General features: G+C 45.9%; 1 long non-coding RNA gene across 1 annotated transcript in view; it reads right to left on the bottom strand.

Annotated features, from left to right (window-relative positions):
• Window positions 1-8981: 8981 nt before the first annotated feature.
• Window positions 8982-16890, bottom strand: part of LOC129385629 (uncharacterized) — a 130318-nt gene continuing 122409 nt past the window's right edge. Inside the window, exon 3 of the long non-coding RNA XR_008613097.1 lies at window positions 8982-9667. This is a non-coding gene — a long non-coding RNA (uncharacterized lncRNA). The remainder of the gene's footprint in view (window positions 9668-16890) is intronic.

The raw sequence follows: 16890 nt of genomic DNA, 5'->3' as shown, positions 1-16890 counted from the left end.
AGCTTGTTACTTACTTTCTGAAGTTTCACCCTCACAAATACCAAAATAAATGCACGATTCGTTACAATGCACGAGACAAATCCTGGCAACCGACCATTCAACTTTTATTTTCTGGAGAAATGAAGATAAGCGATGTAGTTGACCGCCTGGTCAAATGTAAAATGATTGATGGGAGCTCGTAAACTGCCGAAGGGAGGTTTAGGTTTGGGACTCGCTGTTCCTGCGAATTGTTAACCAAAAAAAAAAAAAAAATGAAGTCGGTCGTGATCCATAGCAAACAATGTAACAGGGCTGTGAAGCTTTTTAAACAGGTTCCTGCAAACTTCACAAAGACTTGTTGATAGCTGTATCAAGGCTATTTGATAACGACATACAGAGTAAGCGTTCAAGATTACAGCAGTATACATGTCCACCACAAAAAGCAGCGCTCGGTTAATGGGGGCGTTCAAGGTTTGCGGCCCATGGGAGAGGGGGAGGGGGCAAGTGCACTATTGCCCCTCCCCATTCCCCCCCCCCCTCCGTGATCGACGCCTATGCACGGCACACAAATACCCGAGAAAGTGGACCGTAATGGCCGCCAAAGAACCGCACGCGTAATGTGGAGCATACGGGCCCGACTCCTACATGGTGCCGTCTTGTTTTTCCTTTGATTTCCCTTTTCGTTATTACTTGTGTAATTTAGTAGTTTATGATACGCATTATCTGGCTTCACTTCGTGCAGCATATTGTTGTGACCGGCCGTGATTGAAAAAAAAAAAAAGAATAAATAAGCCCCACGCTTTCCTCATTCGGACCGCTCATTAGCATACGAAGAAAATCAGAGCGAGATTATAATTGTGTGACCACAATTTCTACAAGTTCGTCAGAAGAAATATCCAGAGCTCAAGCTGATTACACTTACGGCACATTTGACTGGTCACGTTCGAGCACTGTAGATTCGACCTCGCTTTGCGATTTGCATATTCGGCTCATCGTCGAAATCGCGCGCTCCGGATAGATTGGTCTGGTTCATTCACAGCGTCGCGCTCCATCTCGAAGCGCTCGGAGGTGCTCTCACCTTCGAAGCGACAGCGCGGCCGAGCTTCGACAGAACATCCCGATCACGTAGCCCGTCCGAGTTCTCGGTGATCAGCTGAACGTTCAGTTGGGGCAGGCGGTATCTCCGGCTCCAGCGTCGTTAAGGCTCTGCACCGCTGCAAAGGGAGTTGGAGCCTTTGGTACGAAGAACTTGAATGTGAAGGATTCAAACTGAGATCAGTGTGAGGTCCAGAGTTGTCATAACTTACTGCATAAATTGCGCTCGCGCATGGATCAAAGATTCGATGAAAGCTCTTTTGCCGCGCTTACAGTATACAGGGTGTACCAAGTATCATGCACCAAGATTTAAGAGTATGAAGATGCCACGTAGCTGGACATAAACAAGGTAACGTTGTTTGCCATCGCCTCGAGACATTCACATTATTTTTACATACCACCACATTACATATTATGTCTCGATTGATTAAACAAATTCTTAAATATTATTGCTATATGAAAAGTGTCGATCAGAGAATAGTAGATCAACATGAAAAACTCCCGATGCAGCTTTCTGTTGCTCTATACGTGCTACATAAAAGTGCCTTTCCGAACGTGAAAGAAGCTTGCTCATTATTTCGAAATTAACGACAACAAAATTTTCTCAAGTAGCACTTTAAACGTCTAAACTGGTTTAGTGTTTTCTTTTAGCGCCCGCTCTAAATGTCGTCGAGTGTTGCTTCATTGCATCTGCAAAACTTGTCCGGCATCGGCCTCACGAAGTCTAGAGTGCGTTACGAAATCGTCCTGGGTAAAGTTGTACGTCATGCCTGTGCCGTGAGGAGCCAATGATATCGTTAACATGGCGCCATGTTGCACAGCTACATCGAATTAAGGGAGCTCAGAATCTCCTCGACCAGTTAGCAAGTGTAGACGCTTGTGTCTCTTACAGGCGCGTAAGAAAAAAAAAGTTAGAGCTGGGAACCATGAGTTGCAGGAGTAGCGTTCTTTTGTGCGAGGGGCTTCTTCTGAATCCTGAACTTCTTATTTAATTAACGTTTAGTTACTCCCCTTTTCCTCCAACCGCTGTCTGCTACAGCCCCTCTTTCTTTCTTCGTCTTCGTTCTTCCTTCGTTCCTTGTTTCCTTCTGTCTTTTTTCTCCTTTCTTTCACCATTCCTTTCTTCTGTTTCTCTCTCCCCTTATTCCTTTACTTCTTCCATGACTTTTTTTCTTTCTTCGCTTTTTGTTTCTCATTTCTTGCATTTCAGTCTTTGTTTTCTTATTTCCAAAACTTCTTCCTTACCTAGCTCTTTCCATTATTCTTTCCATCATTGTTGTTTTCTTTTTACTCGCTTCTTTCTTACTCTCTTTCAAACGAATCGGAACATGCTCAGAAGAGAAGCCGTACGATCGGCCTCAAGTATTCCGAGTTCCTTTTCCCACCTGTTCTCCCACCCAGAGCCCACTCTGCCATTTCGGATATGGGCTTCGCTGCCGTGCACCTCGCTAAAGGAAATCTGAAACTCGTTGGTTTTCTCTTTTTCTTTTTCCCTCAATTCATTCATTCCTCGTGAATTCGTGTTTTTTTTTCTCCCCAGTCGTATACGGAAAGCGCGCGCGTCGCAAGAACGTCACGACGTCGCCTTTTCCTGACTGCACCGACAACGTGCGACAGCTCAGCTCTTTCTCGGCACAAGTCACGCGCAACCCTGGCGTGTCGCTATTGAATAAGGCCTCTAAATACGGACCCGCGAGGCAGGGAACCTTCGCCAGAGAGAAAGAGAGTGAAATGGCGGCGTATCTCCGACAATTCGGGCGCTAAATGCGGACCCCGCGGCGATCAATGAAAAGGGCCGTCGTATACAGAAAAGCCAGCTTTCTTTTTTATCTTCATTCTTCCACTCCGCATTTCCGTTTATTCTTCTCCGCGCTTACTCTTCAGTTACACTCTTTCTTTTTCTCTATTCTCTTTTTTTCTCCGCGGAGCTGTACGAAATTTGCCGGAGTTGGAAGCAAGCGCACGTATAGTCACACCTTAATTCGGTGCAGCTGGTTTCGAGAATGAGAGCTAACATACAGACGCACTTTGTTTCGGAATAATTGGCTGGGCCAATTATTCTATTGCACTGCTATTGCTATTGAACTGCTATTGCAGTAAACAACAACAACAACAACAACAACAACAACAAAAGATTGAGCTCCAGTCCGCGATGTGAGAATGGTTGGGCACTGAAAGTGAGGTATCACCTGATCCGATAGACCAATGTGAGGTAGCCTTAAACTGCGTCCTACCGTCGTGCATAATAGCGTAGCTGTTCCTTTCGTCGTTCATCGTATTCGCGCTGCTCTTCAGGAGTCCTAACTGTGCTTGGGTTGCCTAAGGCAGGAACCACTGCGCCCCGCCTAGCCTGAGCCCGACGCCGTTGTGCACATTGACGTTGCTGTCCCCGTCGTGGCTCATAGTGTTCACGCTGCATTTCGGGAGTCCTGACTATATGCGTGGTGTTTCCATAGCGCTATCACAACGCAAATTATATCAGTAGCTAGGTGGGACGTTTATTTAAGTATGAAAGTGTAGGGGTGTCACTCCCTGCTTCGCACGCTACAGGTACCGCTTCCTGGTAAATGCAGCTTATGCAACAGTATTCTTTCTCGCGAAACGCTTGCGCCCCACGTTATGCGCGAAGGCGACATTTCGGGTTCCTTTTGTTTTCTTTCCCCCGCATGGTCGGCGCCGCCGCTGCTGCGGATGCGAGCCCCATCTGGTGGTGCTGGAAGGAACCAAACGGCGCACGTGGCACGGACCTCCCGCTGTAATTGGTTGAACTGTCTGTCGACGGAGACGAGGAACTTCCGGGATCCTGGGCATATATATACACAGCTTCGCTGTAAAAGATTACATGATCGTGTCTCTTATCCCTCCACATGGCGAGGCTGAATGCAACCTTCAAAGTGCACTGCTACACGTCCATATGTGGCAGCCTTCACACGCCCTCATAGCATAGACTAATATAACGAAACACGAAGTGGACCAAGAGCATATCCTAGCAGATCTACTCTGGCAAGATATCGTTTGACTTTGACAATCATCACCTCGTTGCTCACTGGTCTTTTTTTCTCGCATACTGCAGTTATGTGAGAATGAATCTATTTCGAACGATGTACGCATTTATTTGAATTTACGTTTTGCTCGCACTATATCTTTTCTTCATTATTTTAAGGCGTTAACCTCAGATGACTCAAGGGTCGAAAAGTATGACGACCGTCCGTCGTTATGGAAAACAAAATTCAAGCGCACGCGCCAGTAAGCCATCAATTTCTGTATCAAGAGTTGACAGTCACTTAAGCATATACGCTAAAGAGGACGAAGGGGAAAGCCCGCCCGCTCACGAGACATTAATTACCTTACTTTGACATTTTCATTCGAATGCTTTGTTGCTTCATATTACTTGTTTTCTCTTGTTCTCTTTTTTGGTAGCCTAGTGATCGCCACGGACTCTGTGTGGTTAATGACACGTTAGATCAGTCGGGCGTGTCTATGAAGACCATTAAGACACTACGCAGGTTCACTGAATTTTTTTTTTATATAGCACTTTTATCGGCGAGGGTATGGGCTGCATGGGCTTGCGTAATGGTGCCTTCTACTTTCTTGTACCGCAGGCAGAATGAGAGGGACACATAAAGGCAAAGTAGAGAAACACGCCGCGGCAACTTTCAACAACAGATTTATTTCCAGTTGTAGTAGGTAGCTTATAGCTTAGCTTGTATAGCTTGTAGCTTATATACATAAAAGCGTCCTAAGACACTTGTACATTGGTCGGCAAATATGAACAAACAAAACCGGGAAAACCACACGCAGACACTTTCGTGGCCACACTGATTATTTAGGAGGGTGTCCGTTCAACGCGAACCGAGATAATCGGGCTCTCTTTTATTGATGAAGAAAGTGATGGCTTACTGCCGCATGCGTTTGAATTTTGTTGCCACCACGCCGGACGGTCGTCTGGGGCGCGATCGGAGATCTTTGTTCGATACGCTTTCTGTTCGGTTGCTGCAACGTCACAAAGTGGCAGTATGCAAAATGTCTGAGAACGGGGCGGAGAGAGCAGCCAATCGGCAAGCGGTGAACTCCCCGGACGTTTACTTCCTTTGTTTGTCGTCTGCTTGCGGACAGTACACTACAAAACGAAATGTTTCTCGTCTTCCAATAAATGAAATCTTGATCTAAATTTTTTCTTCTCAAGCTTCAAATAGTAGTAAGTGTGAATACTAGAATTTATAACTATTAGTTTCTCTGCGTCGTCCCTAGGTGGCGTCGCGCACAGCGAGAACAAAGAAAGAAAAAACTTTCTACGGCACGTTTCTAAGGGAACACCGCATTCACTAGAGGCGATTTTGTCCTGTTTTGAAGGAACGAACTCGTAGCTGAGTGGTAGCGTCTCCGTCTCATGCTCCGGAGACCGTGGTTCGATTCCCACCAGCCCATCTTGCAAAATGTTTTTAGTTTGAAGTGCCTTCTGGGATTTATCGCTCACGGCCAACGCCGCTGACGCCGACACCGACGCCGACGACACCTGCTTTTCTGCGACACGTGCTTGTGGTCGGGCTGATCTTTGTTCGGCTACAGTCATCAAAAGTTCAGCGGTTCGTACAACATTGCCTCAATTACGTTCACACCAAACTTGGAAGCGTGCCTACGGGAGAATAAATTTCCCTGTCAACCTGATCATTTCAAAATTATGTAAAATGTCTCTGCCGCATCACCATTGTACATAACCATTTTGTACACTATATATATCAACGTCATTTTATATAACGTGACAATTAGTTTCTTTGTAAGTGTTAGTGAGTGAGGACTCGGACACTTCTTTGAAAACGTGCCGTGTATACAATGCTTCGTACTTTCTATATGTGATCGTCGTGGTAGAATTGTGCCGTGATTGTGACTCAGTGTTCGTATCGTTTCTTGTTCAGTAAAATTTTTCTAAACCCGGCAATGAAGGCAAAGCTACGGAGGCAAAGCGCGCGCAAGTGAGAGCGCTTCTGCAGAGAGTGCCGTGTTTTCATCCACGTTGGTTTAGGATGGGGAACAGGAAACATAAGCACCTTATTAGCAACCGGTAAACAAGATAAAACACACCACTGAATGTAAAAGTTTACTTATTTTGCGGCTTTTCCCTTCCGCGCCTGGGCAAATGCGAAACTGTCGCCCGGTGGAAGCTGCGTCGGTTCAGCGTCTGTCCCGATACCCCAGAAGCACTGTCAAATGCTGTCGGACCACTTGGCGCAGTAACACAGGTGCAGCAGCCACGCGCCCGTAGCTTTACCTTCATTGCCACAGAAAGTTCTCGGCGAGAGGATAGTACATCTAGCGCGCGAGTGTTTTCGTTGATTGAGATTTCCATTTTTGTTTAGTATAGGCACTTAGCACAATCTGTATTTTTGCGGCTGTGCCTGGTACGCTTGTTGCGCGCAGCCATCACTAGGGGTTACTTCGCCTTTGCAGCATAGAGGAATGCCGGAGCCCCTTGTCACTTCGTTCTGTAGGTGGGGCAATGCGATGTTCAGGCAACCACGCTCTTGCAAGCGGTTCGCGTTCTCATCCACGTCCGTTTACTGCCAGCCCGCTTGCTGTGCGATTTCTGCTCCGCCTGTTACGCGGTGATCAGCTGGGGCATCCTGTAAGAGTCCACCTACTAGACTGTCCATTTCGGCCGCTGCTGATTGGATGCAGCTGTACGAGCGGGGACCTTACGAGCGGCCCTAGCCAATCGGGAACGGCCGAAATCGACAGTCCACTAGGTGGACTCGTATAGAATACATCCCCAGTTGTCCCGTGCGTGAGCTCGCTTTCTACTTTCTTGGCACCAACATTCGCTATCCTTTACCTGACGTATACGCCTAAATTTCAGGCCTGAGGTAATAAAGGCGCCTGCATTTTACGCTACGGCAGAGGGCACTTCGACATCATGTACAGCGCAGTTCTGCCCCGCGATGTAGACGTCCTCGAATGTCGCGTTGTGGATACATACAGTGGCAGCCTTAGTGCTCCTCCTCGCCACCCAGTGCACTGTGCATGTTCCATGTCATCGCGTGCAGTACGTGGGGTGCGATAAGGGCATCAATTCTGCCTGGCCATCTCCGTGGCCTCGTGTGGCCGCATGGGTTGGGGAATGCGTCCCACACGCGAAAGGCTTATAGCGTTGGGAGCATGGCCGCCATCTTCGCTCTATCTCATTTGCGCCTTCGAGAATCCAACCGCGATGTGCTGCAGTAACGTGTTGTTGCTACGCGGTCTTTCCGGAGGACTTTGCGTGCTGGTTTCCCTGGCCTCGGTGTCAACCGTTTTGTTTTACCAGGTCGTTGCTGGCGTGGTTTCTGGCGCGACTTCTATGAGTGCTGCGCGACCTTTCCTTTGTGGCGTGAGCGGCGTGAGGCAGTTGCTGCGCTGTATTTCCACTTCTGGAGCGGCTCCACTCTTAGCTGTTGTCGTGTTTTGTCGGTCGATTTGTTCTTCCTTGAGGAAGAGGAGTTCCTTCAGCAGTGGTAATACCGTTTTCTCTCGGTGGGGGATTGTTGGACGCGTGCGGTTTGCTTTTCGGCCAGCCTGGTTCCTGTATTTCCTTGAATGTACATAGTATAGGTTTTTAGGCGCTTGCGTGTTTCCGTGTCCGTGTGAATTTCGCGTATATACACCTCTCGTGTCATCACAATACATAAATTTGCAAATTATAAGTAAATCTATACACACAGTGTGGCACGCTTTTGAACATTGTACTGTAGTTCGAGCCAAATTTACGTTCTCAAAGATGCGTCGCCTGTTACAGCCTGTCCCGTCAAAATATCTTGTTACATGTAATTGGTTACCGAAAAAAAAAACTAATTGAATTACAGTGAGCGTTACCGAGTAAGCAAGTCAATCATGAAATTTCAAGATAACCACATAATGTAATTGTTTAGAACTAAATAAATCATATAGTTCATTACGTACAAGTTCGTTTCGAAGTAAACGTCGAGAACTTTCGCAGCTTCGGCTTATTAAATACCGCCGGGTAAAGGGTCGCAGAAATCCCTAAAACTAGGAGCTTTGCCCTGTTCTTTACAGTGTTTAGGCAAGCTCTAACAACTAGGCGTACCACTCAAACAGGTCCAAAAACATGCGAAAGCTGGCTTTGTTAGAAGTGTAAAACGAAGGAATGAGTATTCCAAACCAGTAACCCATATTATCAGACTACAACAATCCAAAATGACGTGGAGACCCTTTCCACGTTTACGCACATGGATCCCAAACGATTTCCTGTTAAGCCCTATAAATATAAAAAAAAACTGTCCAGCTGTCACAAGTTTTGCTGTAAAGTTTCAATGTTTTCCAAACAAAATTTAGTGATAAGTCCACGCCAAATCAACCAGCGCTTCTTCGACCGTCACAGATAGAGTCGAACAAGTTTACAAATGCGTGTTGAAGTTGAAAACTCATTGTCCTCTTTACGTTTCTGAATATATATATATATATATATATATATATATATATATATATATATACACGGGCGTCAAAAATGGGCTTCAACCATATCTGAACACATCAGCCTGAAAAGGGGACATATAAATTTTATAGGCAAGCATGTTGAGGCTGTCGAACAGCGGTAACCCGCAACACCAGAAGATTTTGTTCATGTTCGTGTAGGCTTTCAGTTGTAATAATGAAGAAGTTTTCTAAATGCACCATCTTATGACGTTTCTTTTTTTTTATTCCAGGAAAGCGTCCTGCTCCTTGTGTGTCACACTGATTTGCTTGTCACGGTGCATGTTCATTGTTGCACTGTGTTGCCTTTACATATCCTGGCAAAAATCTTCAAAAAATCTCGCGTGCTGTTTGGACTGTGTACCGGCGCAGAACCCGTGTCCCTTGAAAAAAAAAAAAATAACGGATGTTAGCTACATTTTGCACAGTGGATGTGCAGATTACTCCCGTTTTTTTGTCTTCACGTTATTGGCGTGTCCGCGCAGACGATCGTCAAGGCAACGGCCCGATTGTTCTACATAAGATCGGGATCGCACGAGGTCAGGATCTCGTGCGCCGCCTCGCTTTTGGCAACACGCACAGCTGGTGGTGGGCTTCTTGGCACAAGACCTGTTGGCGGGTTTGCTAGCTTACACTTTTTTTTTTTTTTGCAGAGGGAGCCTAGTTTGTTGGGAGCCGAGTACAGAACACCCCCCTTACCCCCAATATCCCGCGGCTTTCTTAACTCGATGAGAAATGCTGCGCACATAAGGAAGGGATTACCACCACCTTGGATTGGTCAAGGGCCGGTCTGACGTGGTCCTTGGAGGCGCGGACCTCACGCAAGAGATCACCAGTCAAGGCAGACGACAGGGATTCGGGATAGCCGCTCGCCTTCAGTCACTGTACCTGAGTATCGTAGCTACGGGCCACCTGGTGATGGTAGAAGCTGGCTGAGGTGCTCCTCGATCAAGGAGACACTGGCGATGGCCCTTTTCGCCAGTTTTGAGTGGTTTGGCGAAAAAGGAAGAGGGGGTTTCTTCGAGCGTGGCGCATAGGTCCAGCATGCATGACCTTGAGTGAAATGCAGCTCTAAGTCGAGAAAGCCACATCCTGCCATCGACAGGCAACTGCCGGGTAAAAGTGAGACCTGGAAAATAGGAATAGAGCAACGTGAAAATTCATTCAACTCGGTCGCGGCCTTCCTCATATTGACTACGGTAAAGGCTCAACCTACAAAGTTTCAAATATTTTTAGCTATACTAGGTAAACCGGGCTACCATTCTACATTCAATTTGTGCCTTCTGGATGTTTCTGCGTTCCAAGAAAAAAAAACTCCAATTATGCAATTTTACCCGCTTTTACCGGGGCCAAAAGCACTCGAAGTGTTGAAATATTTGGAAAATTGGCTATTTTGGCAGTCGTATCAATTAATTATCTTGCCATACACGCTATTTTCGCGACTGGATCACAAAATGTGCCTTTAAAAAAATGTTTATTGATGCGTTCTGGCTCAGCTGGACAAGGAAAAGAAACTTAAGCAAATCAAGAGAGCGCGTAGAACGAGTTTCCAACTACAACAAACACGCGTAAATTTTTTCATCTACATCTCTAAACCTCGAAAAAACGCGAGATGACTGCGCGTGAAATGTGGAAGCTGCAACTCGTGATTGACATACGGGGCAAGTTTCTTAGATCTGATCCAAACAATAACATCTACGGTTTCGCCCGCGGGAGAAGAGCAGCGAGAGTGCGGCCACAACAAACTTCCGGTCACCGATCTTCTCTGTCTACTGCGCCGGAACACAAGGTAGTTTGTTTTTAAGTTATTTCACTGCGCGGAAAGACTATTTTTATGCTTTGAGATAAAATACAGGCTCACTACGCTTCAACTTCAAGACTAATACAAAAAAAATTTTAGTACAACTTACAGCAACCTTGACTTGTCAAATTGTCGTTATAGAGTCGTTCTGTCGTTATAAAAGTGTTGGAAATCCTCGAGCTTATATTTAACGCACTGTTGCCTAAACAGGAAGCAGTCTAGCTGTGCCGTACGTTTGTAAACAGCGAAAGAGTCTTATGAAGTATGGGACGAAATACTTATCGCCTAATTTACCCGTCACAATAAGCGTGACTGACAGTTTAGGGAACACTGTTGCTAAAGAAGGAATGTTGACGCTATGCTTATACAGCAGTAAAACAACGTACATTGTAGCGCAGCTATAGCACCTTACCCCTGTATTCAGAAGTGCAACTTAAGTTGAAGCCCATGCTTGACTTGATCTAAGTGACGCCTATCGTGAACGTGCCGAAGGAAACGCAGTGAGCGTCTTTGGGCACGTTAACGCCAGGCGTCATTTAAATCAAGTCAAGCCTGAGCTTGAAGCGAAGTTAAATTTATGAATACGGCGGTAATCTCTGTTTGGGCACCCTGGCTCGTCACCCTAGGCTGATGATTGCTCTCTTACACGTTTTCTCATACATTTAACGAGAAATAAAATGTTAACATCAGCTGCAGAAATATTTTGGTCAACAGTGCGATTCTCTTAAAGGGAAGCTGTAAGGTTTTCCAGAAAAAATGGGTGAACATCTGTACATAATGGTTTTTGCGAAGAATAATTGCGAAGAGCCGGCCTCTCGAAGAAGCAAACAATGCTGGTGTGAGCAGTGCTTTGGACGCGAGCGAAAGCAAAGTCTTGGGATCTCCTCGTGTTGGAAATGCTCTTTGGTGAGTATGTTTTTTGCAAAGCGATCTAGTGATCTCGCCGATCTTTCGCCGATCTAGTGAGCTCGTTTCCGGTCAAACAACTGTAGTGTTGTGTTCCTGCATGCCTCCTCGTGGAACGTAAGCGGGGATGCGATCGTCGGCATTTGTGCGCTGTCCAAGGCTGTCGGCAATCTACAAAGACGGTTTAAACCCGTGAAAAGCTTCCCGGTTCATGCAGTACGTGTAGTGACCTTCATCAGTTGACTACCACTCACGTTGATTACCACTCACGTTGACTACCACGCACGTTGACTACCACTCTACATACACGCAGACGCACCAACAAAGGAATGCAGGGTCGATCGAAGCAGATTACGATGGCACGCACGCAGAAACAAGCGCGGTCAGGCACGGTCGCGGACGCTGCGAAGGAACGAAACACTAGAGCTGACGTCACAACACCGCGGTTTCCGGTCTCCGCTCGCATCGTCAGCGTCAGCAGCCGCGCGCGGCATTCGACGGGGTCGGAGCTACAGCGCAATTTCAACCGACGATTACGTCACTCCTAATTGAAAGAAAAACCCCAAATTTTACCTACATGGTTTATTAGGTTCCCGCATCCGTATATGAGCGTCTTATTGAATTCGACAGATTCTTCAGCTTCCCTTTAAGCTAACACGTATATTGGGAATGTCAGGCAAGATGTCAGGTGATGATTAAAAACTGAATGCAGTGAGGAAGAAGGCACAATTTGAAAATCGTTATTTGCGGAGGCGGAGCGCGGCATGTAACTAGTACTCACTAATGTTCCGTATTATGGATCCTTTTTCATCTAATGGCGAGTGGGCAACTGTGGAAGCTGATATGAGAAGATCGTTAAAGTTACTGACTGGGAGAGGTCGGGGGCTTTTCGTATAGGGTAGCAGCGATGCACAAGAGTTCAAAAAGAAAGAAATGAGAGAGAGAGTGGAAATAGGGACAACACGAGACGGACAAATCACTGCAGTTTGTCTTGACCTACGATCAATAACCGCTTGATCGTCTACTTGACCCAGATGCTGCAGTGTTTTGTGGGCTTTTCCGGCGAAGACGTTCTGCCATACTTTATCCCGTCTGCTTCTTTTATTTCTTGTTCCCTTATTAACATTTGATGGTCCGTACCACTTGGTAGTTTAAAGGTACTGGTAGAATGTATATGACACTCGGTTAATTCGGTGCAGTGGTTTTCTACCTTACGTGCCCATATTGTTAAAAATTAACTAAAAAAGACATAATGCAAAAAAATATGCACGCTGATCAATGACATGTGGGGAAAAAGTATGCAGATTTGACGCGCACGTTGCAACAGATGTGAAGAGTGGCTTTAGTGAGGCGTGTAATTAAATTAGATGAACAAGTAACTAGATGCGTACAATTGTTTTTATTTTCATCAACACCAACGCGCAATCTCATGCAATGTTCACGTTTATGCACCGCGCAGGTTTCCGACATTAGTCATGCAATGCAGGGTCAAAGCACAAGCAATGAAAGGTTCCCTTTAATAGAAGGTAATACTTCTACCCTTTCGCTGAGTGTTCTTTTTTTTCGGTTCGCAAAGGCTTTCAACCGCCTTTGAGCTGTTTTGAGGGGAGAGTGGTGGAATGTGCAAAGGGGGTGAGGGGGAGAAGGGGTTGAGGTGTTGTGCGGGATATAGATAGGAAGCTGCACAGAATTTGGAGCGTAGCACGTACATGGCCTCCACTATTATGCGACCTTATTAAAATGCTCAGATTCCAGCGAGATTGAAATTTCGCCCTCCCTTACGTGAACCTCACTATAACTGCTGAAAGGAGCATGCTCGTCAAAATTCTACCCGTTGTTTTTTTTCTTTCTTTTTTTTTTGTGTGTCCCTTCAGAGGGCTGATGTCAGTATTTGTTGGCTTCTTGTGATATGACTAATAAAAATCGGGCCCTTCGGTTAACCCCCTTTCTTCTCGTTTATTACATAACGAGGGTCTCGAATCAGGCAACAGTGAAGCCTTCAGGTAGCATGTGTGGGTTTGTGGACCGGTTACCTTCACCGCCAAAAAATCATGTTCTCGTGACACCTGTGGTAGAAAGGATGTTCTACATCCGCCGCTAAGGTCAGTGCGCGGTGGCGCTGGATAACACTCCCAGGGTTCTGCTAGGAAACATGAATACCCAAGAAAGTGGATGGGGAAATGGCGCCGCGGTAGCTCAATTGGTAGAGCATCGCACGCGAAATGCGAAGATTGTGCCGGATCGTTTCCCACCTGCGGCAAGTTCTTTCTTTCATCCACTTTAATTTCCATTATTTTATCGTTTCTTTATTTCATTTATTAAGCACAAGTAATTTCCCCTATGTTGTCCTTGGTGTCAGTGTTTGTGGGCGTCTTGCGATTCAGAGGGTTGATAATACAGGCGCGTATTACGGGGCATACTGTGGCATATCGATGACCTTACTATTGTTGCATATATTTTTGCTGAAGTGCTAACGGTTTCGGTTAGTTTCGCACGCGAGGCATGTCTCGCCAAAAATATTCTGGTATGAATGTAATTGCAGGTGCCTCGAAGAATAGACTATACGTCAAGCTACAGAAGCAACCATATTTCGCTGCAAATAATAGTAATAATAATAATAATAATAATAATAATAATAATAATAATAATAATAATAATAATAATAATAATAATAATAATAATAAACGAATGAAAGGGTGCCCCTACAAAACTAAAATATATAAAATGCGGCGTTTTACGTGTCAGTACCAGTATCTGATTATCAAGCGCGCCGTAGAGGGGAGACCAAAGAATAATTTTCACCGCCTAGGTCTCCTTAACGTACAGGTAAATGTAAGAGAGAGAGGGAGAGAGTTTCTCTCTGTCTCTCTCTGTTTTTCGTAATTTTTTTGTCTCCCCTTCCACAGTGCGGAAATGCAAACGGAATATTTAACTTCCGCCTTTCGAATCTCATTTCTCTCTCTCTCTCTTTCTTTCTCTCTATGTCTCTCTCTTTGTGTGTGTATCTAAGCCTAAGTACAAGAGCGTTGTTCCATTTGGCCCTCTTCGAAAGGCGGCTGACGCGGCCGTAGTTGCATCCGCGACCCCTCTTGTGGTACACCTCAACTTCAGGTCGTGGTTTTGGCACGTGAAACCCCAGAATCTATTTGCTAACAAGACGCACAGAAGGAGCGTTTACCAGCCTCGGTATAGTTAGGCTAAATCTCTGAGTAGCTAAACTGCCACTGCTACTACTTAAGGCATTACTGCGATGGCAGTTAACTAGCTCTGAACTGGACTTGCCGTATATTCGTCCGCACATGCTTTCCGTTATTTGGTCGTTGTCGTGCCAACGGTTTTCCCTGGTGTCATCGTTTTAAGAACAACTCCTTACTTTCAGCTTAAACAACGTGTGGAAATCAACGAAGGTGTAGAGAGAACGAATTGGTACGAAAACGGGACGACACGAGACGGGGACGAGCGCTCACTTTCGCGCAACGTTTATTTGCCTAAATGTCTTTGTCGTCGTAACGCTGTTGTACCACAGCAGTCTCTACATAATCTAACGGCATACCGATTACTCCGATCTACCAAGCTTTTAATGCACCCTCAGCTTTACCCTCACCGCCCCGCGAAGGCAAATGGAACCCGTAAGAGAAATTGTACAGAAACCGCGGAAACGTAAGTGAATGGCGAAATGCTTCTAGAAATATATTCGCTCTGTTGAAGGAATGATGCGATTGCAGGCGAGCGTCTCTTCCAGTGACTACGTTCCACAGTTCCGTACAGAACTTAGCCACTGACTAATATGTACGTGCCAGTACGCTAACCAGCCGGAGCCCTCTTCTACAGCCGCCGTAGGGGGAGAGGGTTTCGGAGAATAGGAGAGATGCCCTTCTCTAATGCTCCGCCACAGCAAGCGAACATTCAGGCATGCAACAGTACGTGCCGACGGGCTCGGTTATTCACTAAGACACCAAACTCTGTTAGCTTAACACACGACGCTACGGAGGCGCGTCTACAATAGAGCCCAGCTTAGACCTTCGCATTGTCGCACGTTGCCTATTTTGGCAACTTCCGCAATTCGACGTAATGTTTATTTCGCCGTTGGACATGTCACATCTAAAATTCATTACTTTTTGAGAATTATGCGTTTGTATCGACAGTTCTATATTTTTAACCTGATATATTTACTGCTTGCGTTTGGCGACGAACGTAAACTGTAAAATGCAGCTACCTACCACCGACCACTGATGACGAAAACGGGCGAAAGAGCTACAAAAAATTTAATATTAGACGTTTTGTAGCGAAGCTGGAACGCCCCTGATTGAATAATAATGATCATTATTATTATGTACCATTGAAATCTGGATATAGTTTGTATAACATTGCGGGCCTATTATCTGCACTCTGTAACACCATGTATTTTTTTTTTGTAGTTGCGTTACACAAGCTGCGTGGCCGGCGGACCGGCATTATATGCGCTTAGATTGATCGGAAAATCTGCATTGTATGAATATCCTGCAAATAAATTTGAATTCGAATTCCCACAGCCGTCATTCGCGCTCTGCGACAGTCACCGTCACGACACCGGCTTCTGTGAGGAGAGAGCATTTCCTCGCCGGTTTCTCCTCAAAAAATTTGGAGGACGCTTGAGCTTCGCCTGCAAGAGTGGAACGCGATGACATTCAAAGATCCCCGACTGATCGTTACGCTTCCCGGCAACTGCAGCTCTCTTGCGGATGCGCAGAGGTGAGCGCCATCTGGGTGGTGTTGTTGCAAGGAACCGAGCGGGCCGCGCCGCTTTAGGAATGGTAGAAACGCTGGAAAAGGGGTTTGTGCTTGAGTTTCCGCGTAACCGAACAATATTATTTGGTATATTCAAATTACAGTCCGACGCTATCATGCCTGTAGGATGTGTTTAGGTTGCCCTTTAGGATCTTGCCGACGCACTTTACTTTGAAGAATGCAGTTAGTTCAGTAACACCTCTGCGCCACGCGAAGGACCTGCGTGGTTGTGGTTCGTAATGATTTTTTCTGACACGGGGCCCTTGACACTCAGCACAATGCGTTAGCTGGCTAGTTAGTGCGAATCCATAGTTACATTGTTTAGCGCAAAACAACGGACACAAGAAAAACGACCGGACAAGGCGCTACTCTCAACTGACATCATTTTATTGCGTCACACTTTTATTGAGAGCAGAATCCAGAAGAACATGAGCAGTCAGCACCAAGTGCAGGAACCTACGCAACATCCGATCAGCAGAGCGCACTCGTGTGACAGATACCAAAAAAACCATATTCAGCTCTGTACAAGGTTAAAGAAGGCAGGCACACTAATGTACGGCGAACCGAGTGGCTGTATAAAAACAAAGCTTGCGACAATTCTCGGGCGGTGGTATTGCGACTCTTTTTCAATATCGTAGTATCATGAAACAAAGTTTTGCACTTGCATGCTTTACAATGTTGAGCTAAATGGGAACCTGCGCCTATCGATATGGGTCGCTCATATTCTCCATAGGACGCTCGCTAATACAGCGGCCTGACTGCCCTACATACACTTTGTCACATGGCAATGGAATCATATACCACACCGGCACTACAATCTACAACCTTCGCGTGGTTCCTTTCACAGTCTGCTTTTGTTACTCGTTATTGAAATACGG

This window comes from Dermacentor andersoni, chromosome 7, assembly GCF_023375885.2.
Source record: "Dermacentor andersoni chromosome 7, qqDerAnde1_hic_scaffold, whole genome shotgun sequence".
NCBI classification, from domain to species: Eukaryota; Metazoa; Arthropoda; class Arachnida; order Ixodida; family Ixodidae; genus Dermacentor; species Dermacentor andersoni.
The sequence above is the reverse complement of the archived record's forward strand: the minus strand, read 5'-3'. Positions and strand labels throughout refer to the sequence as shown.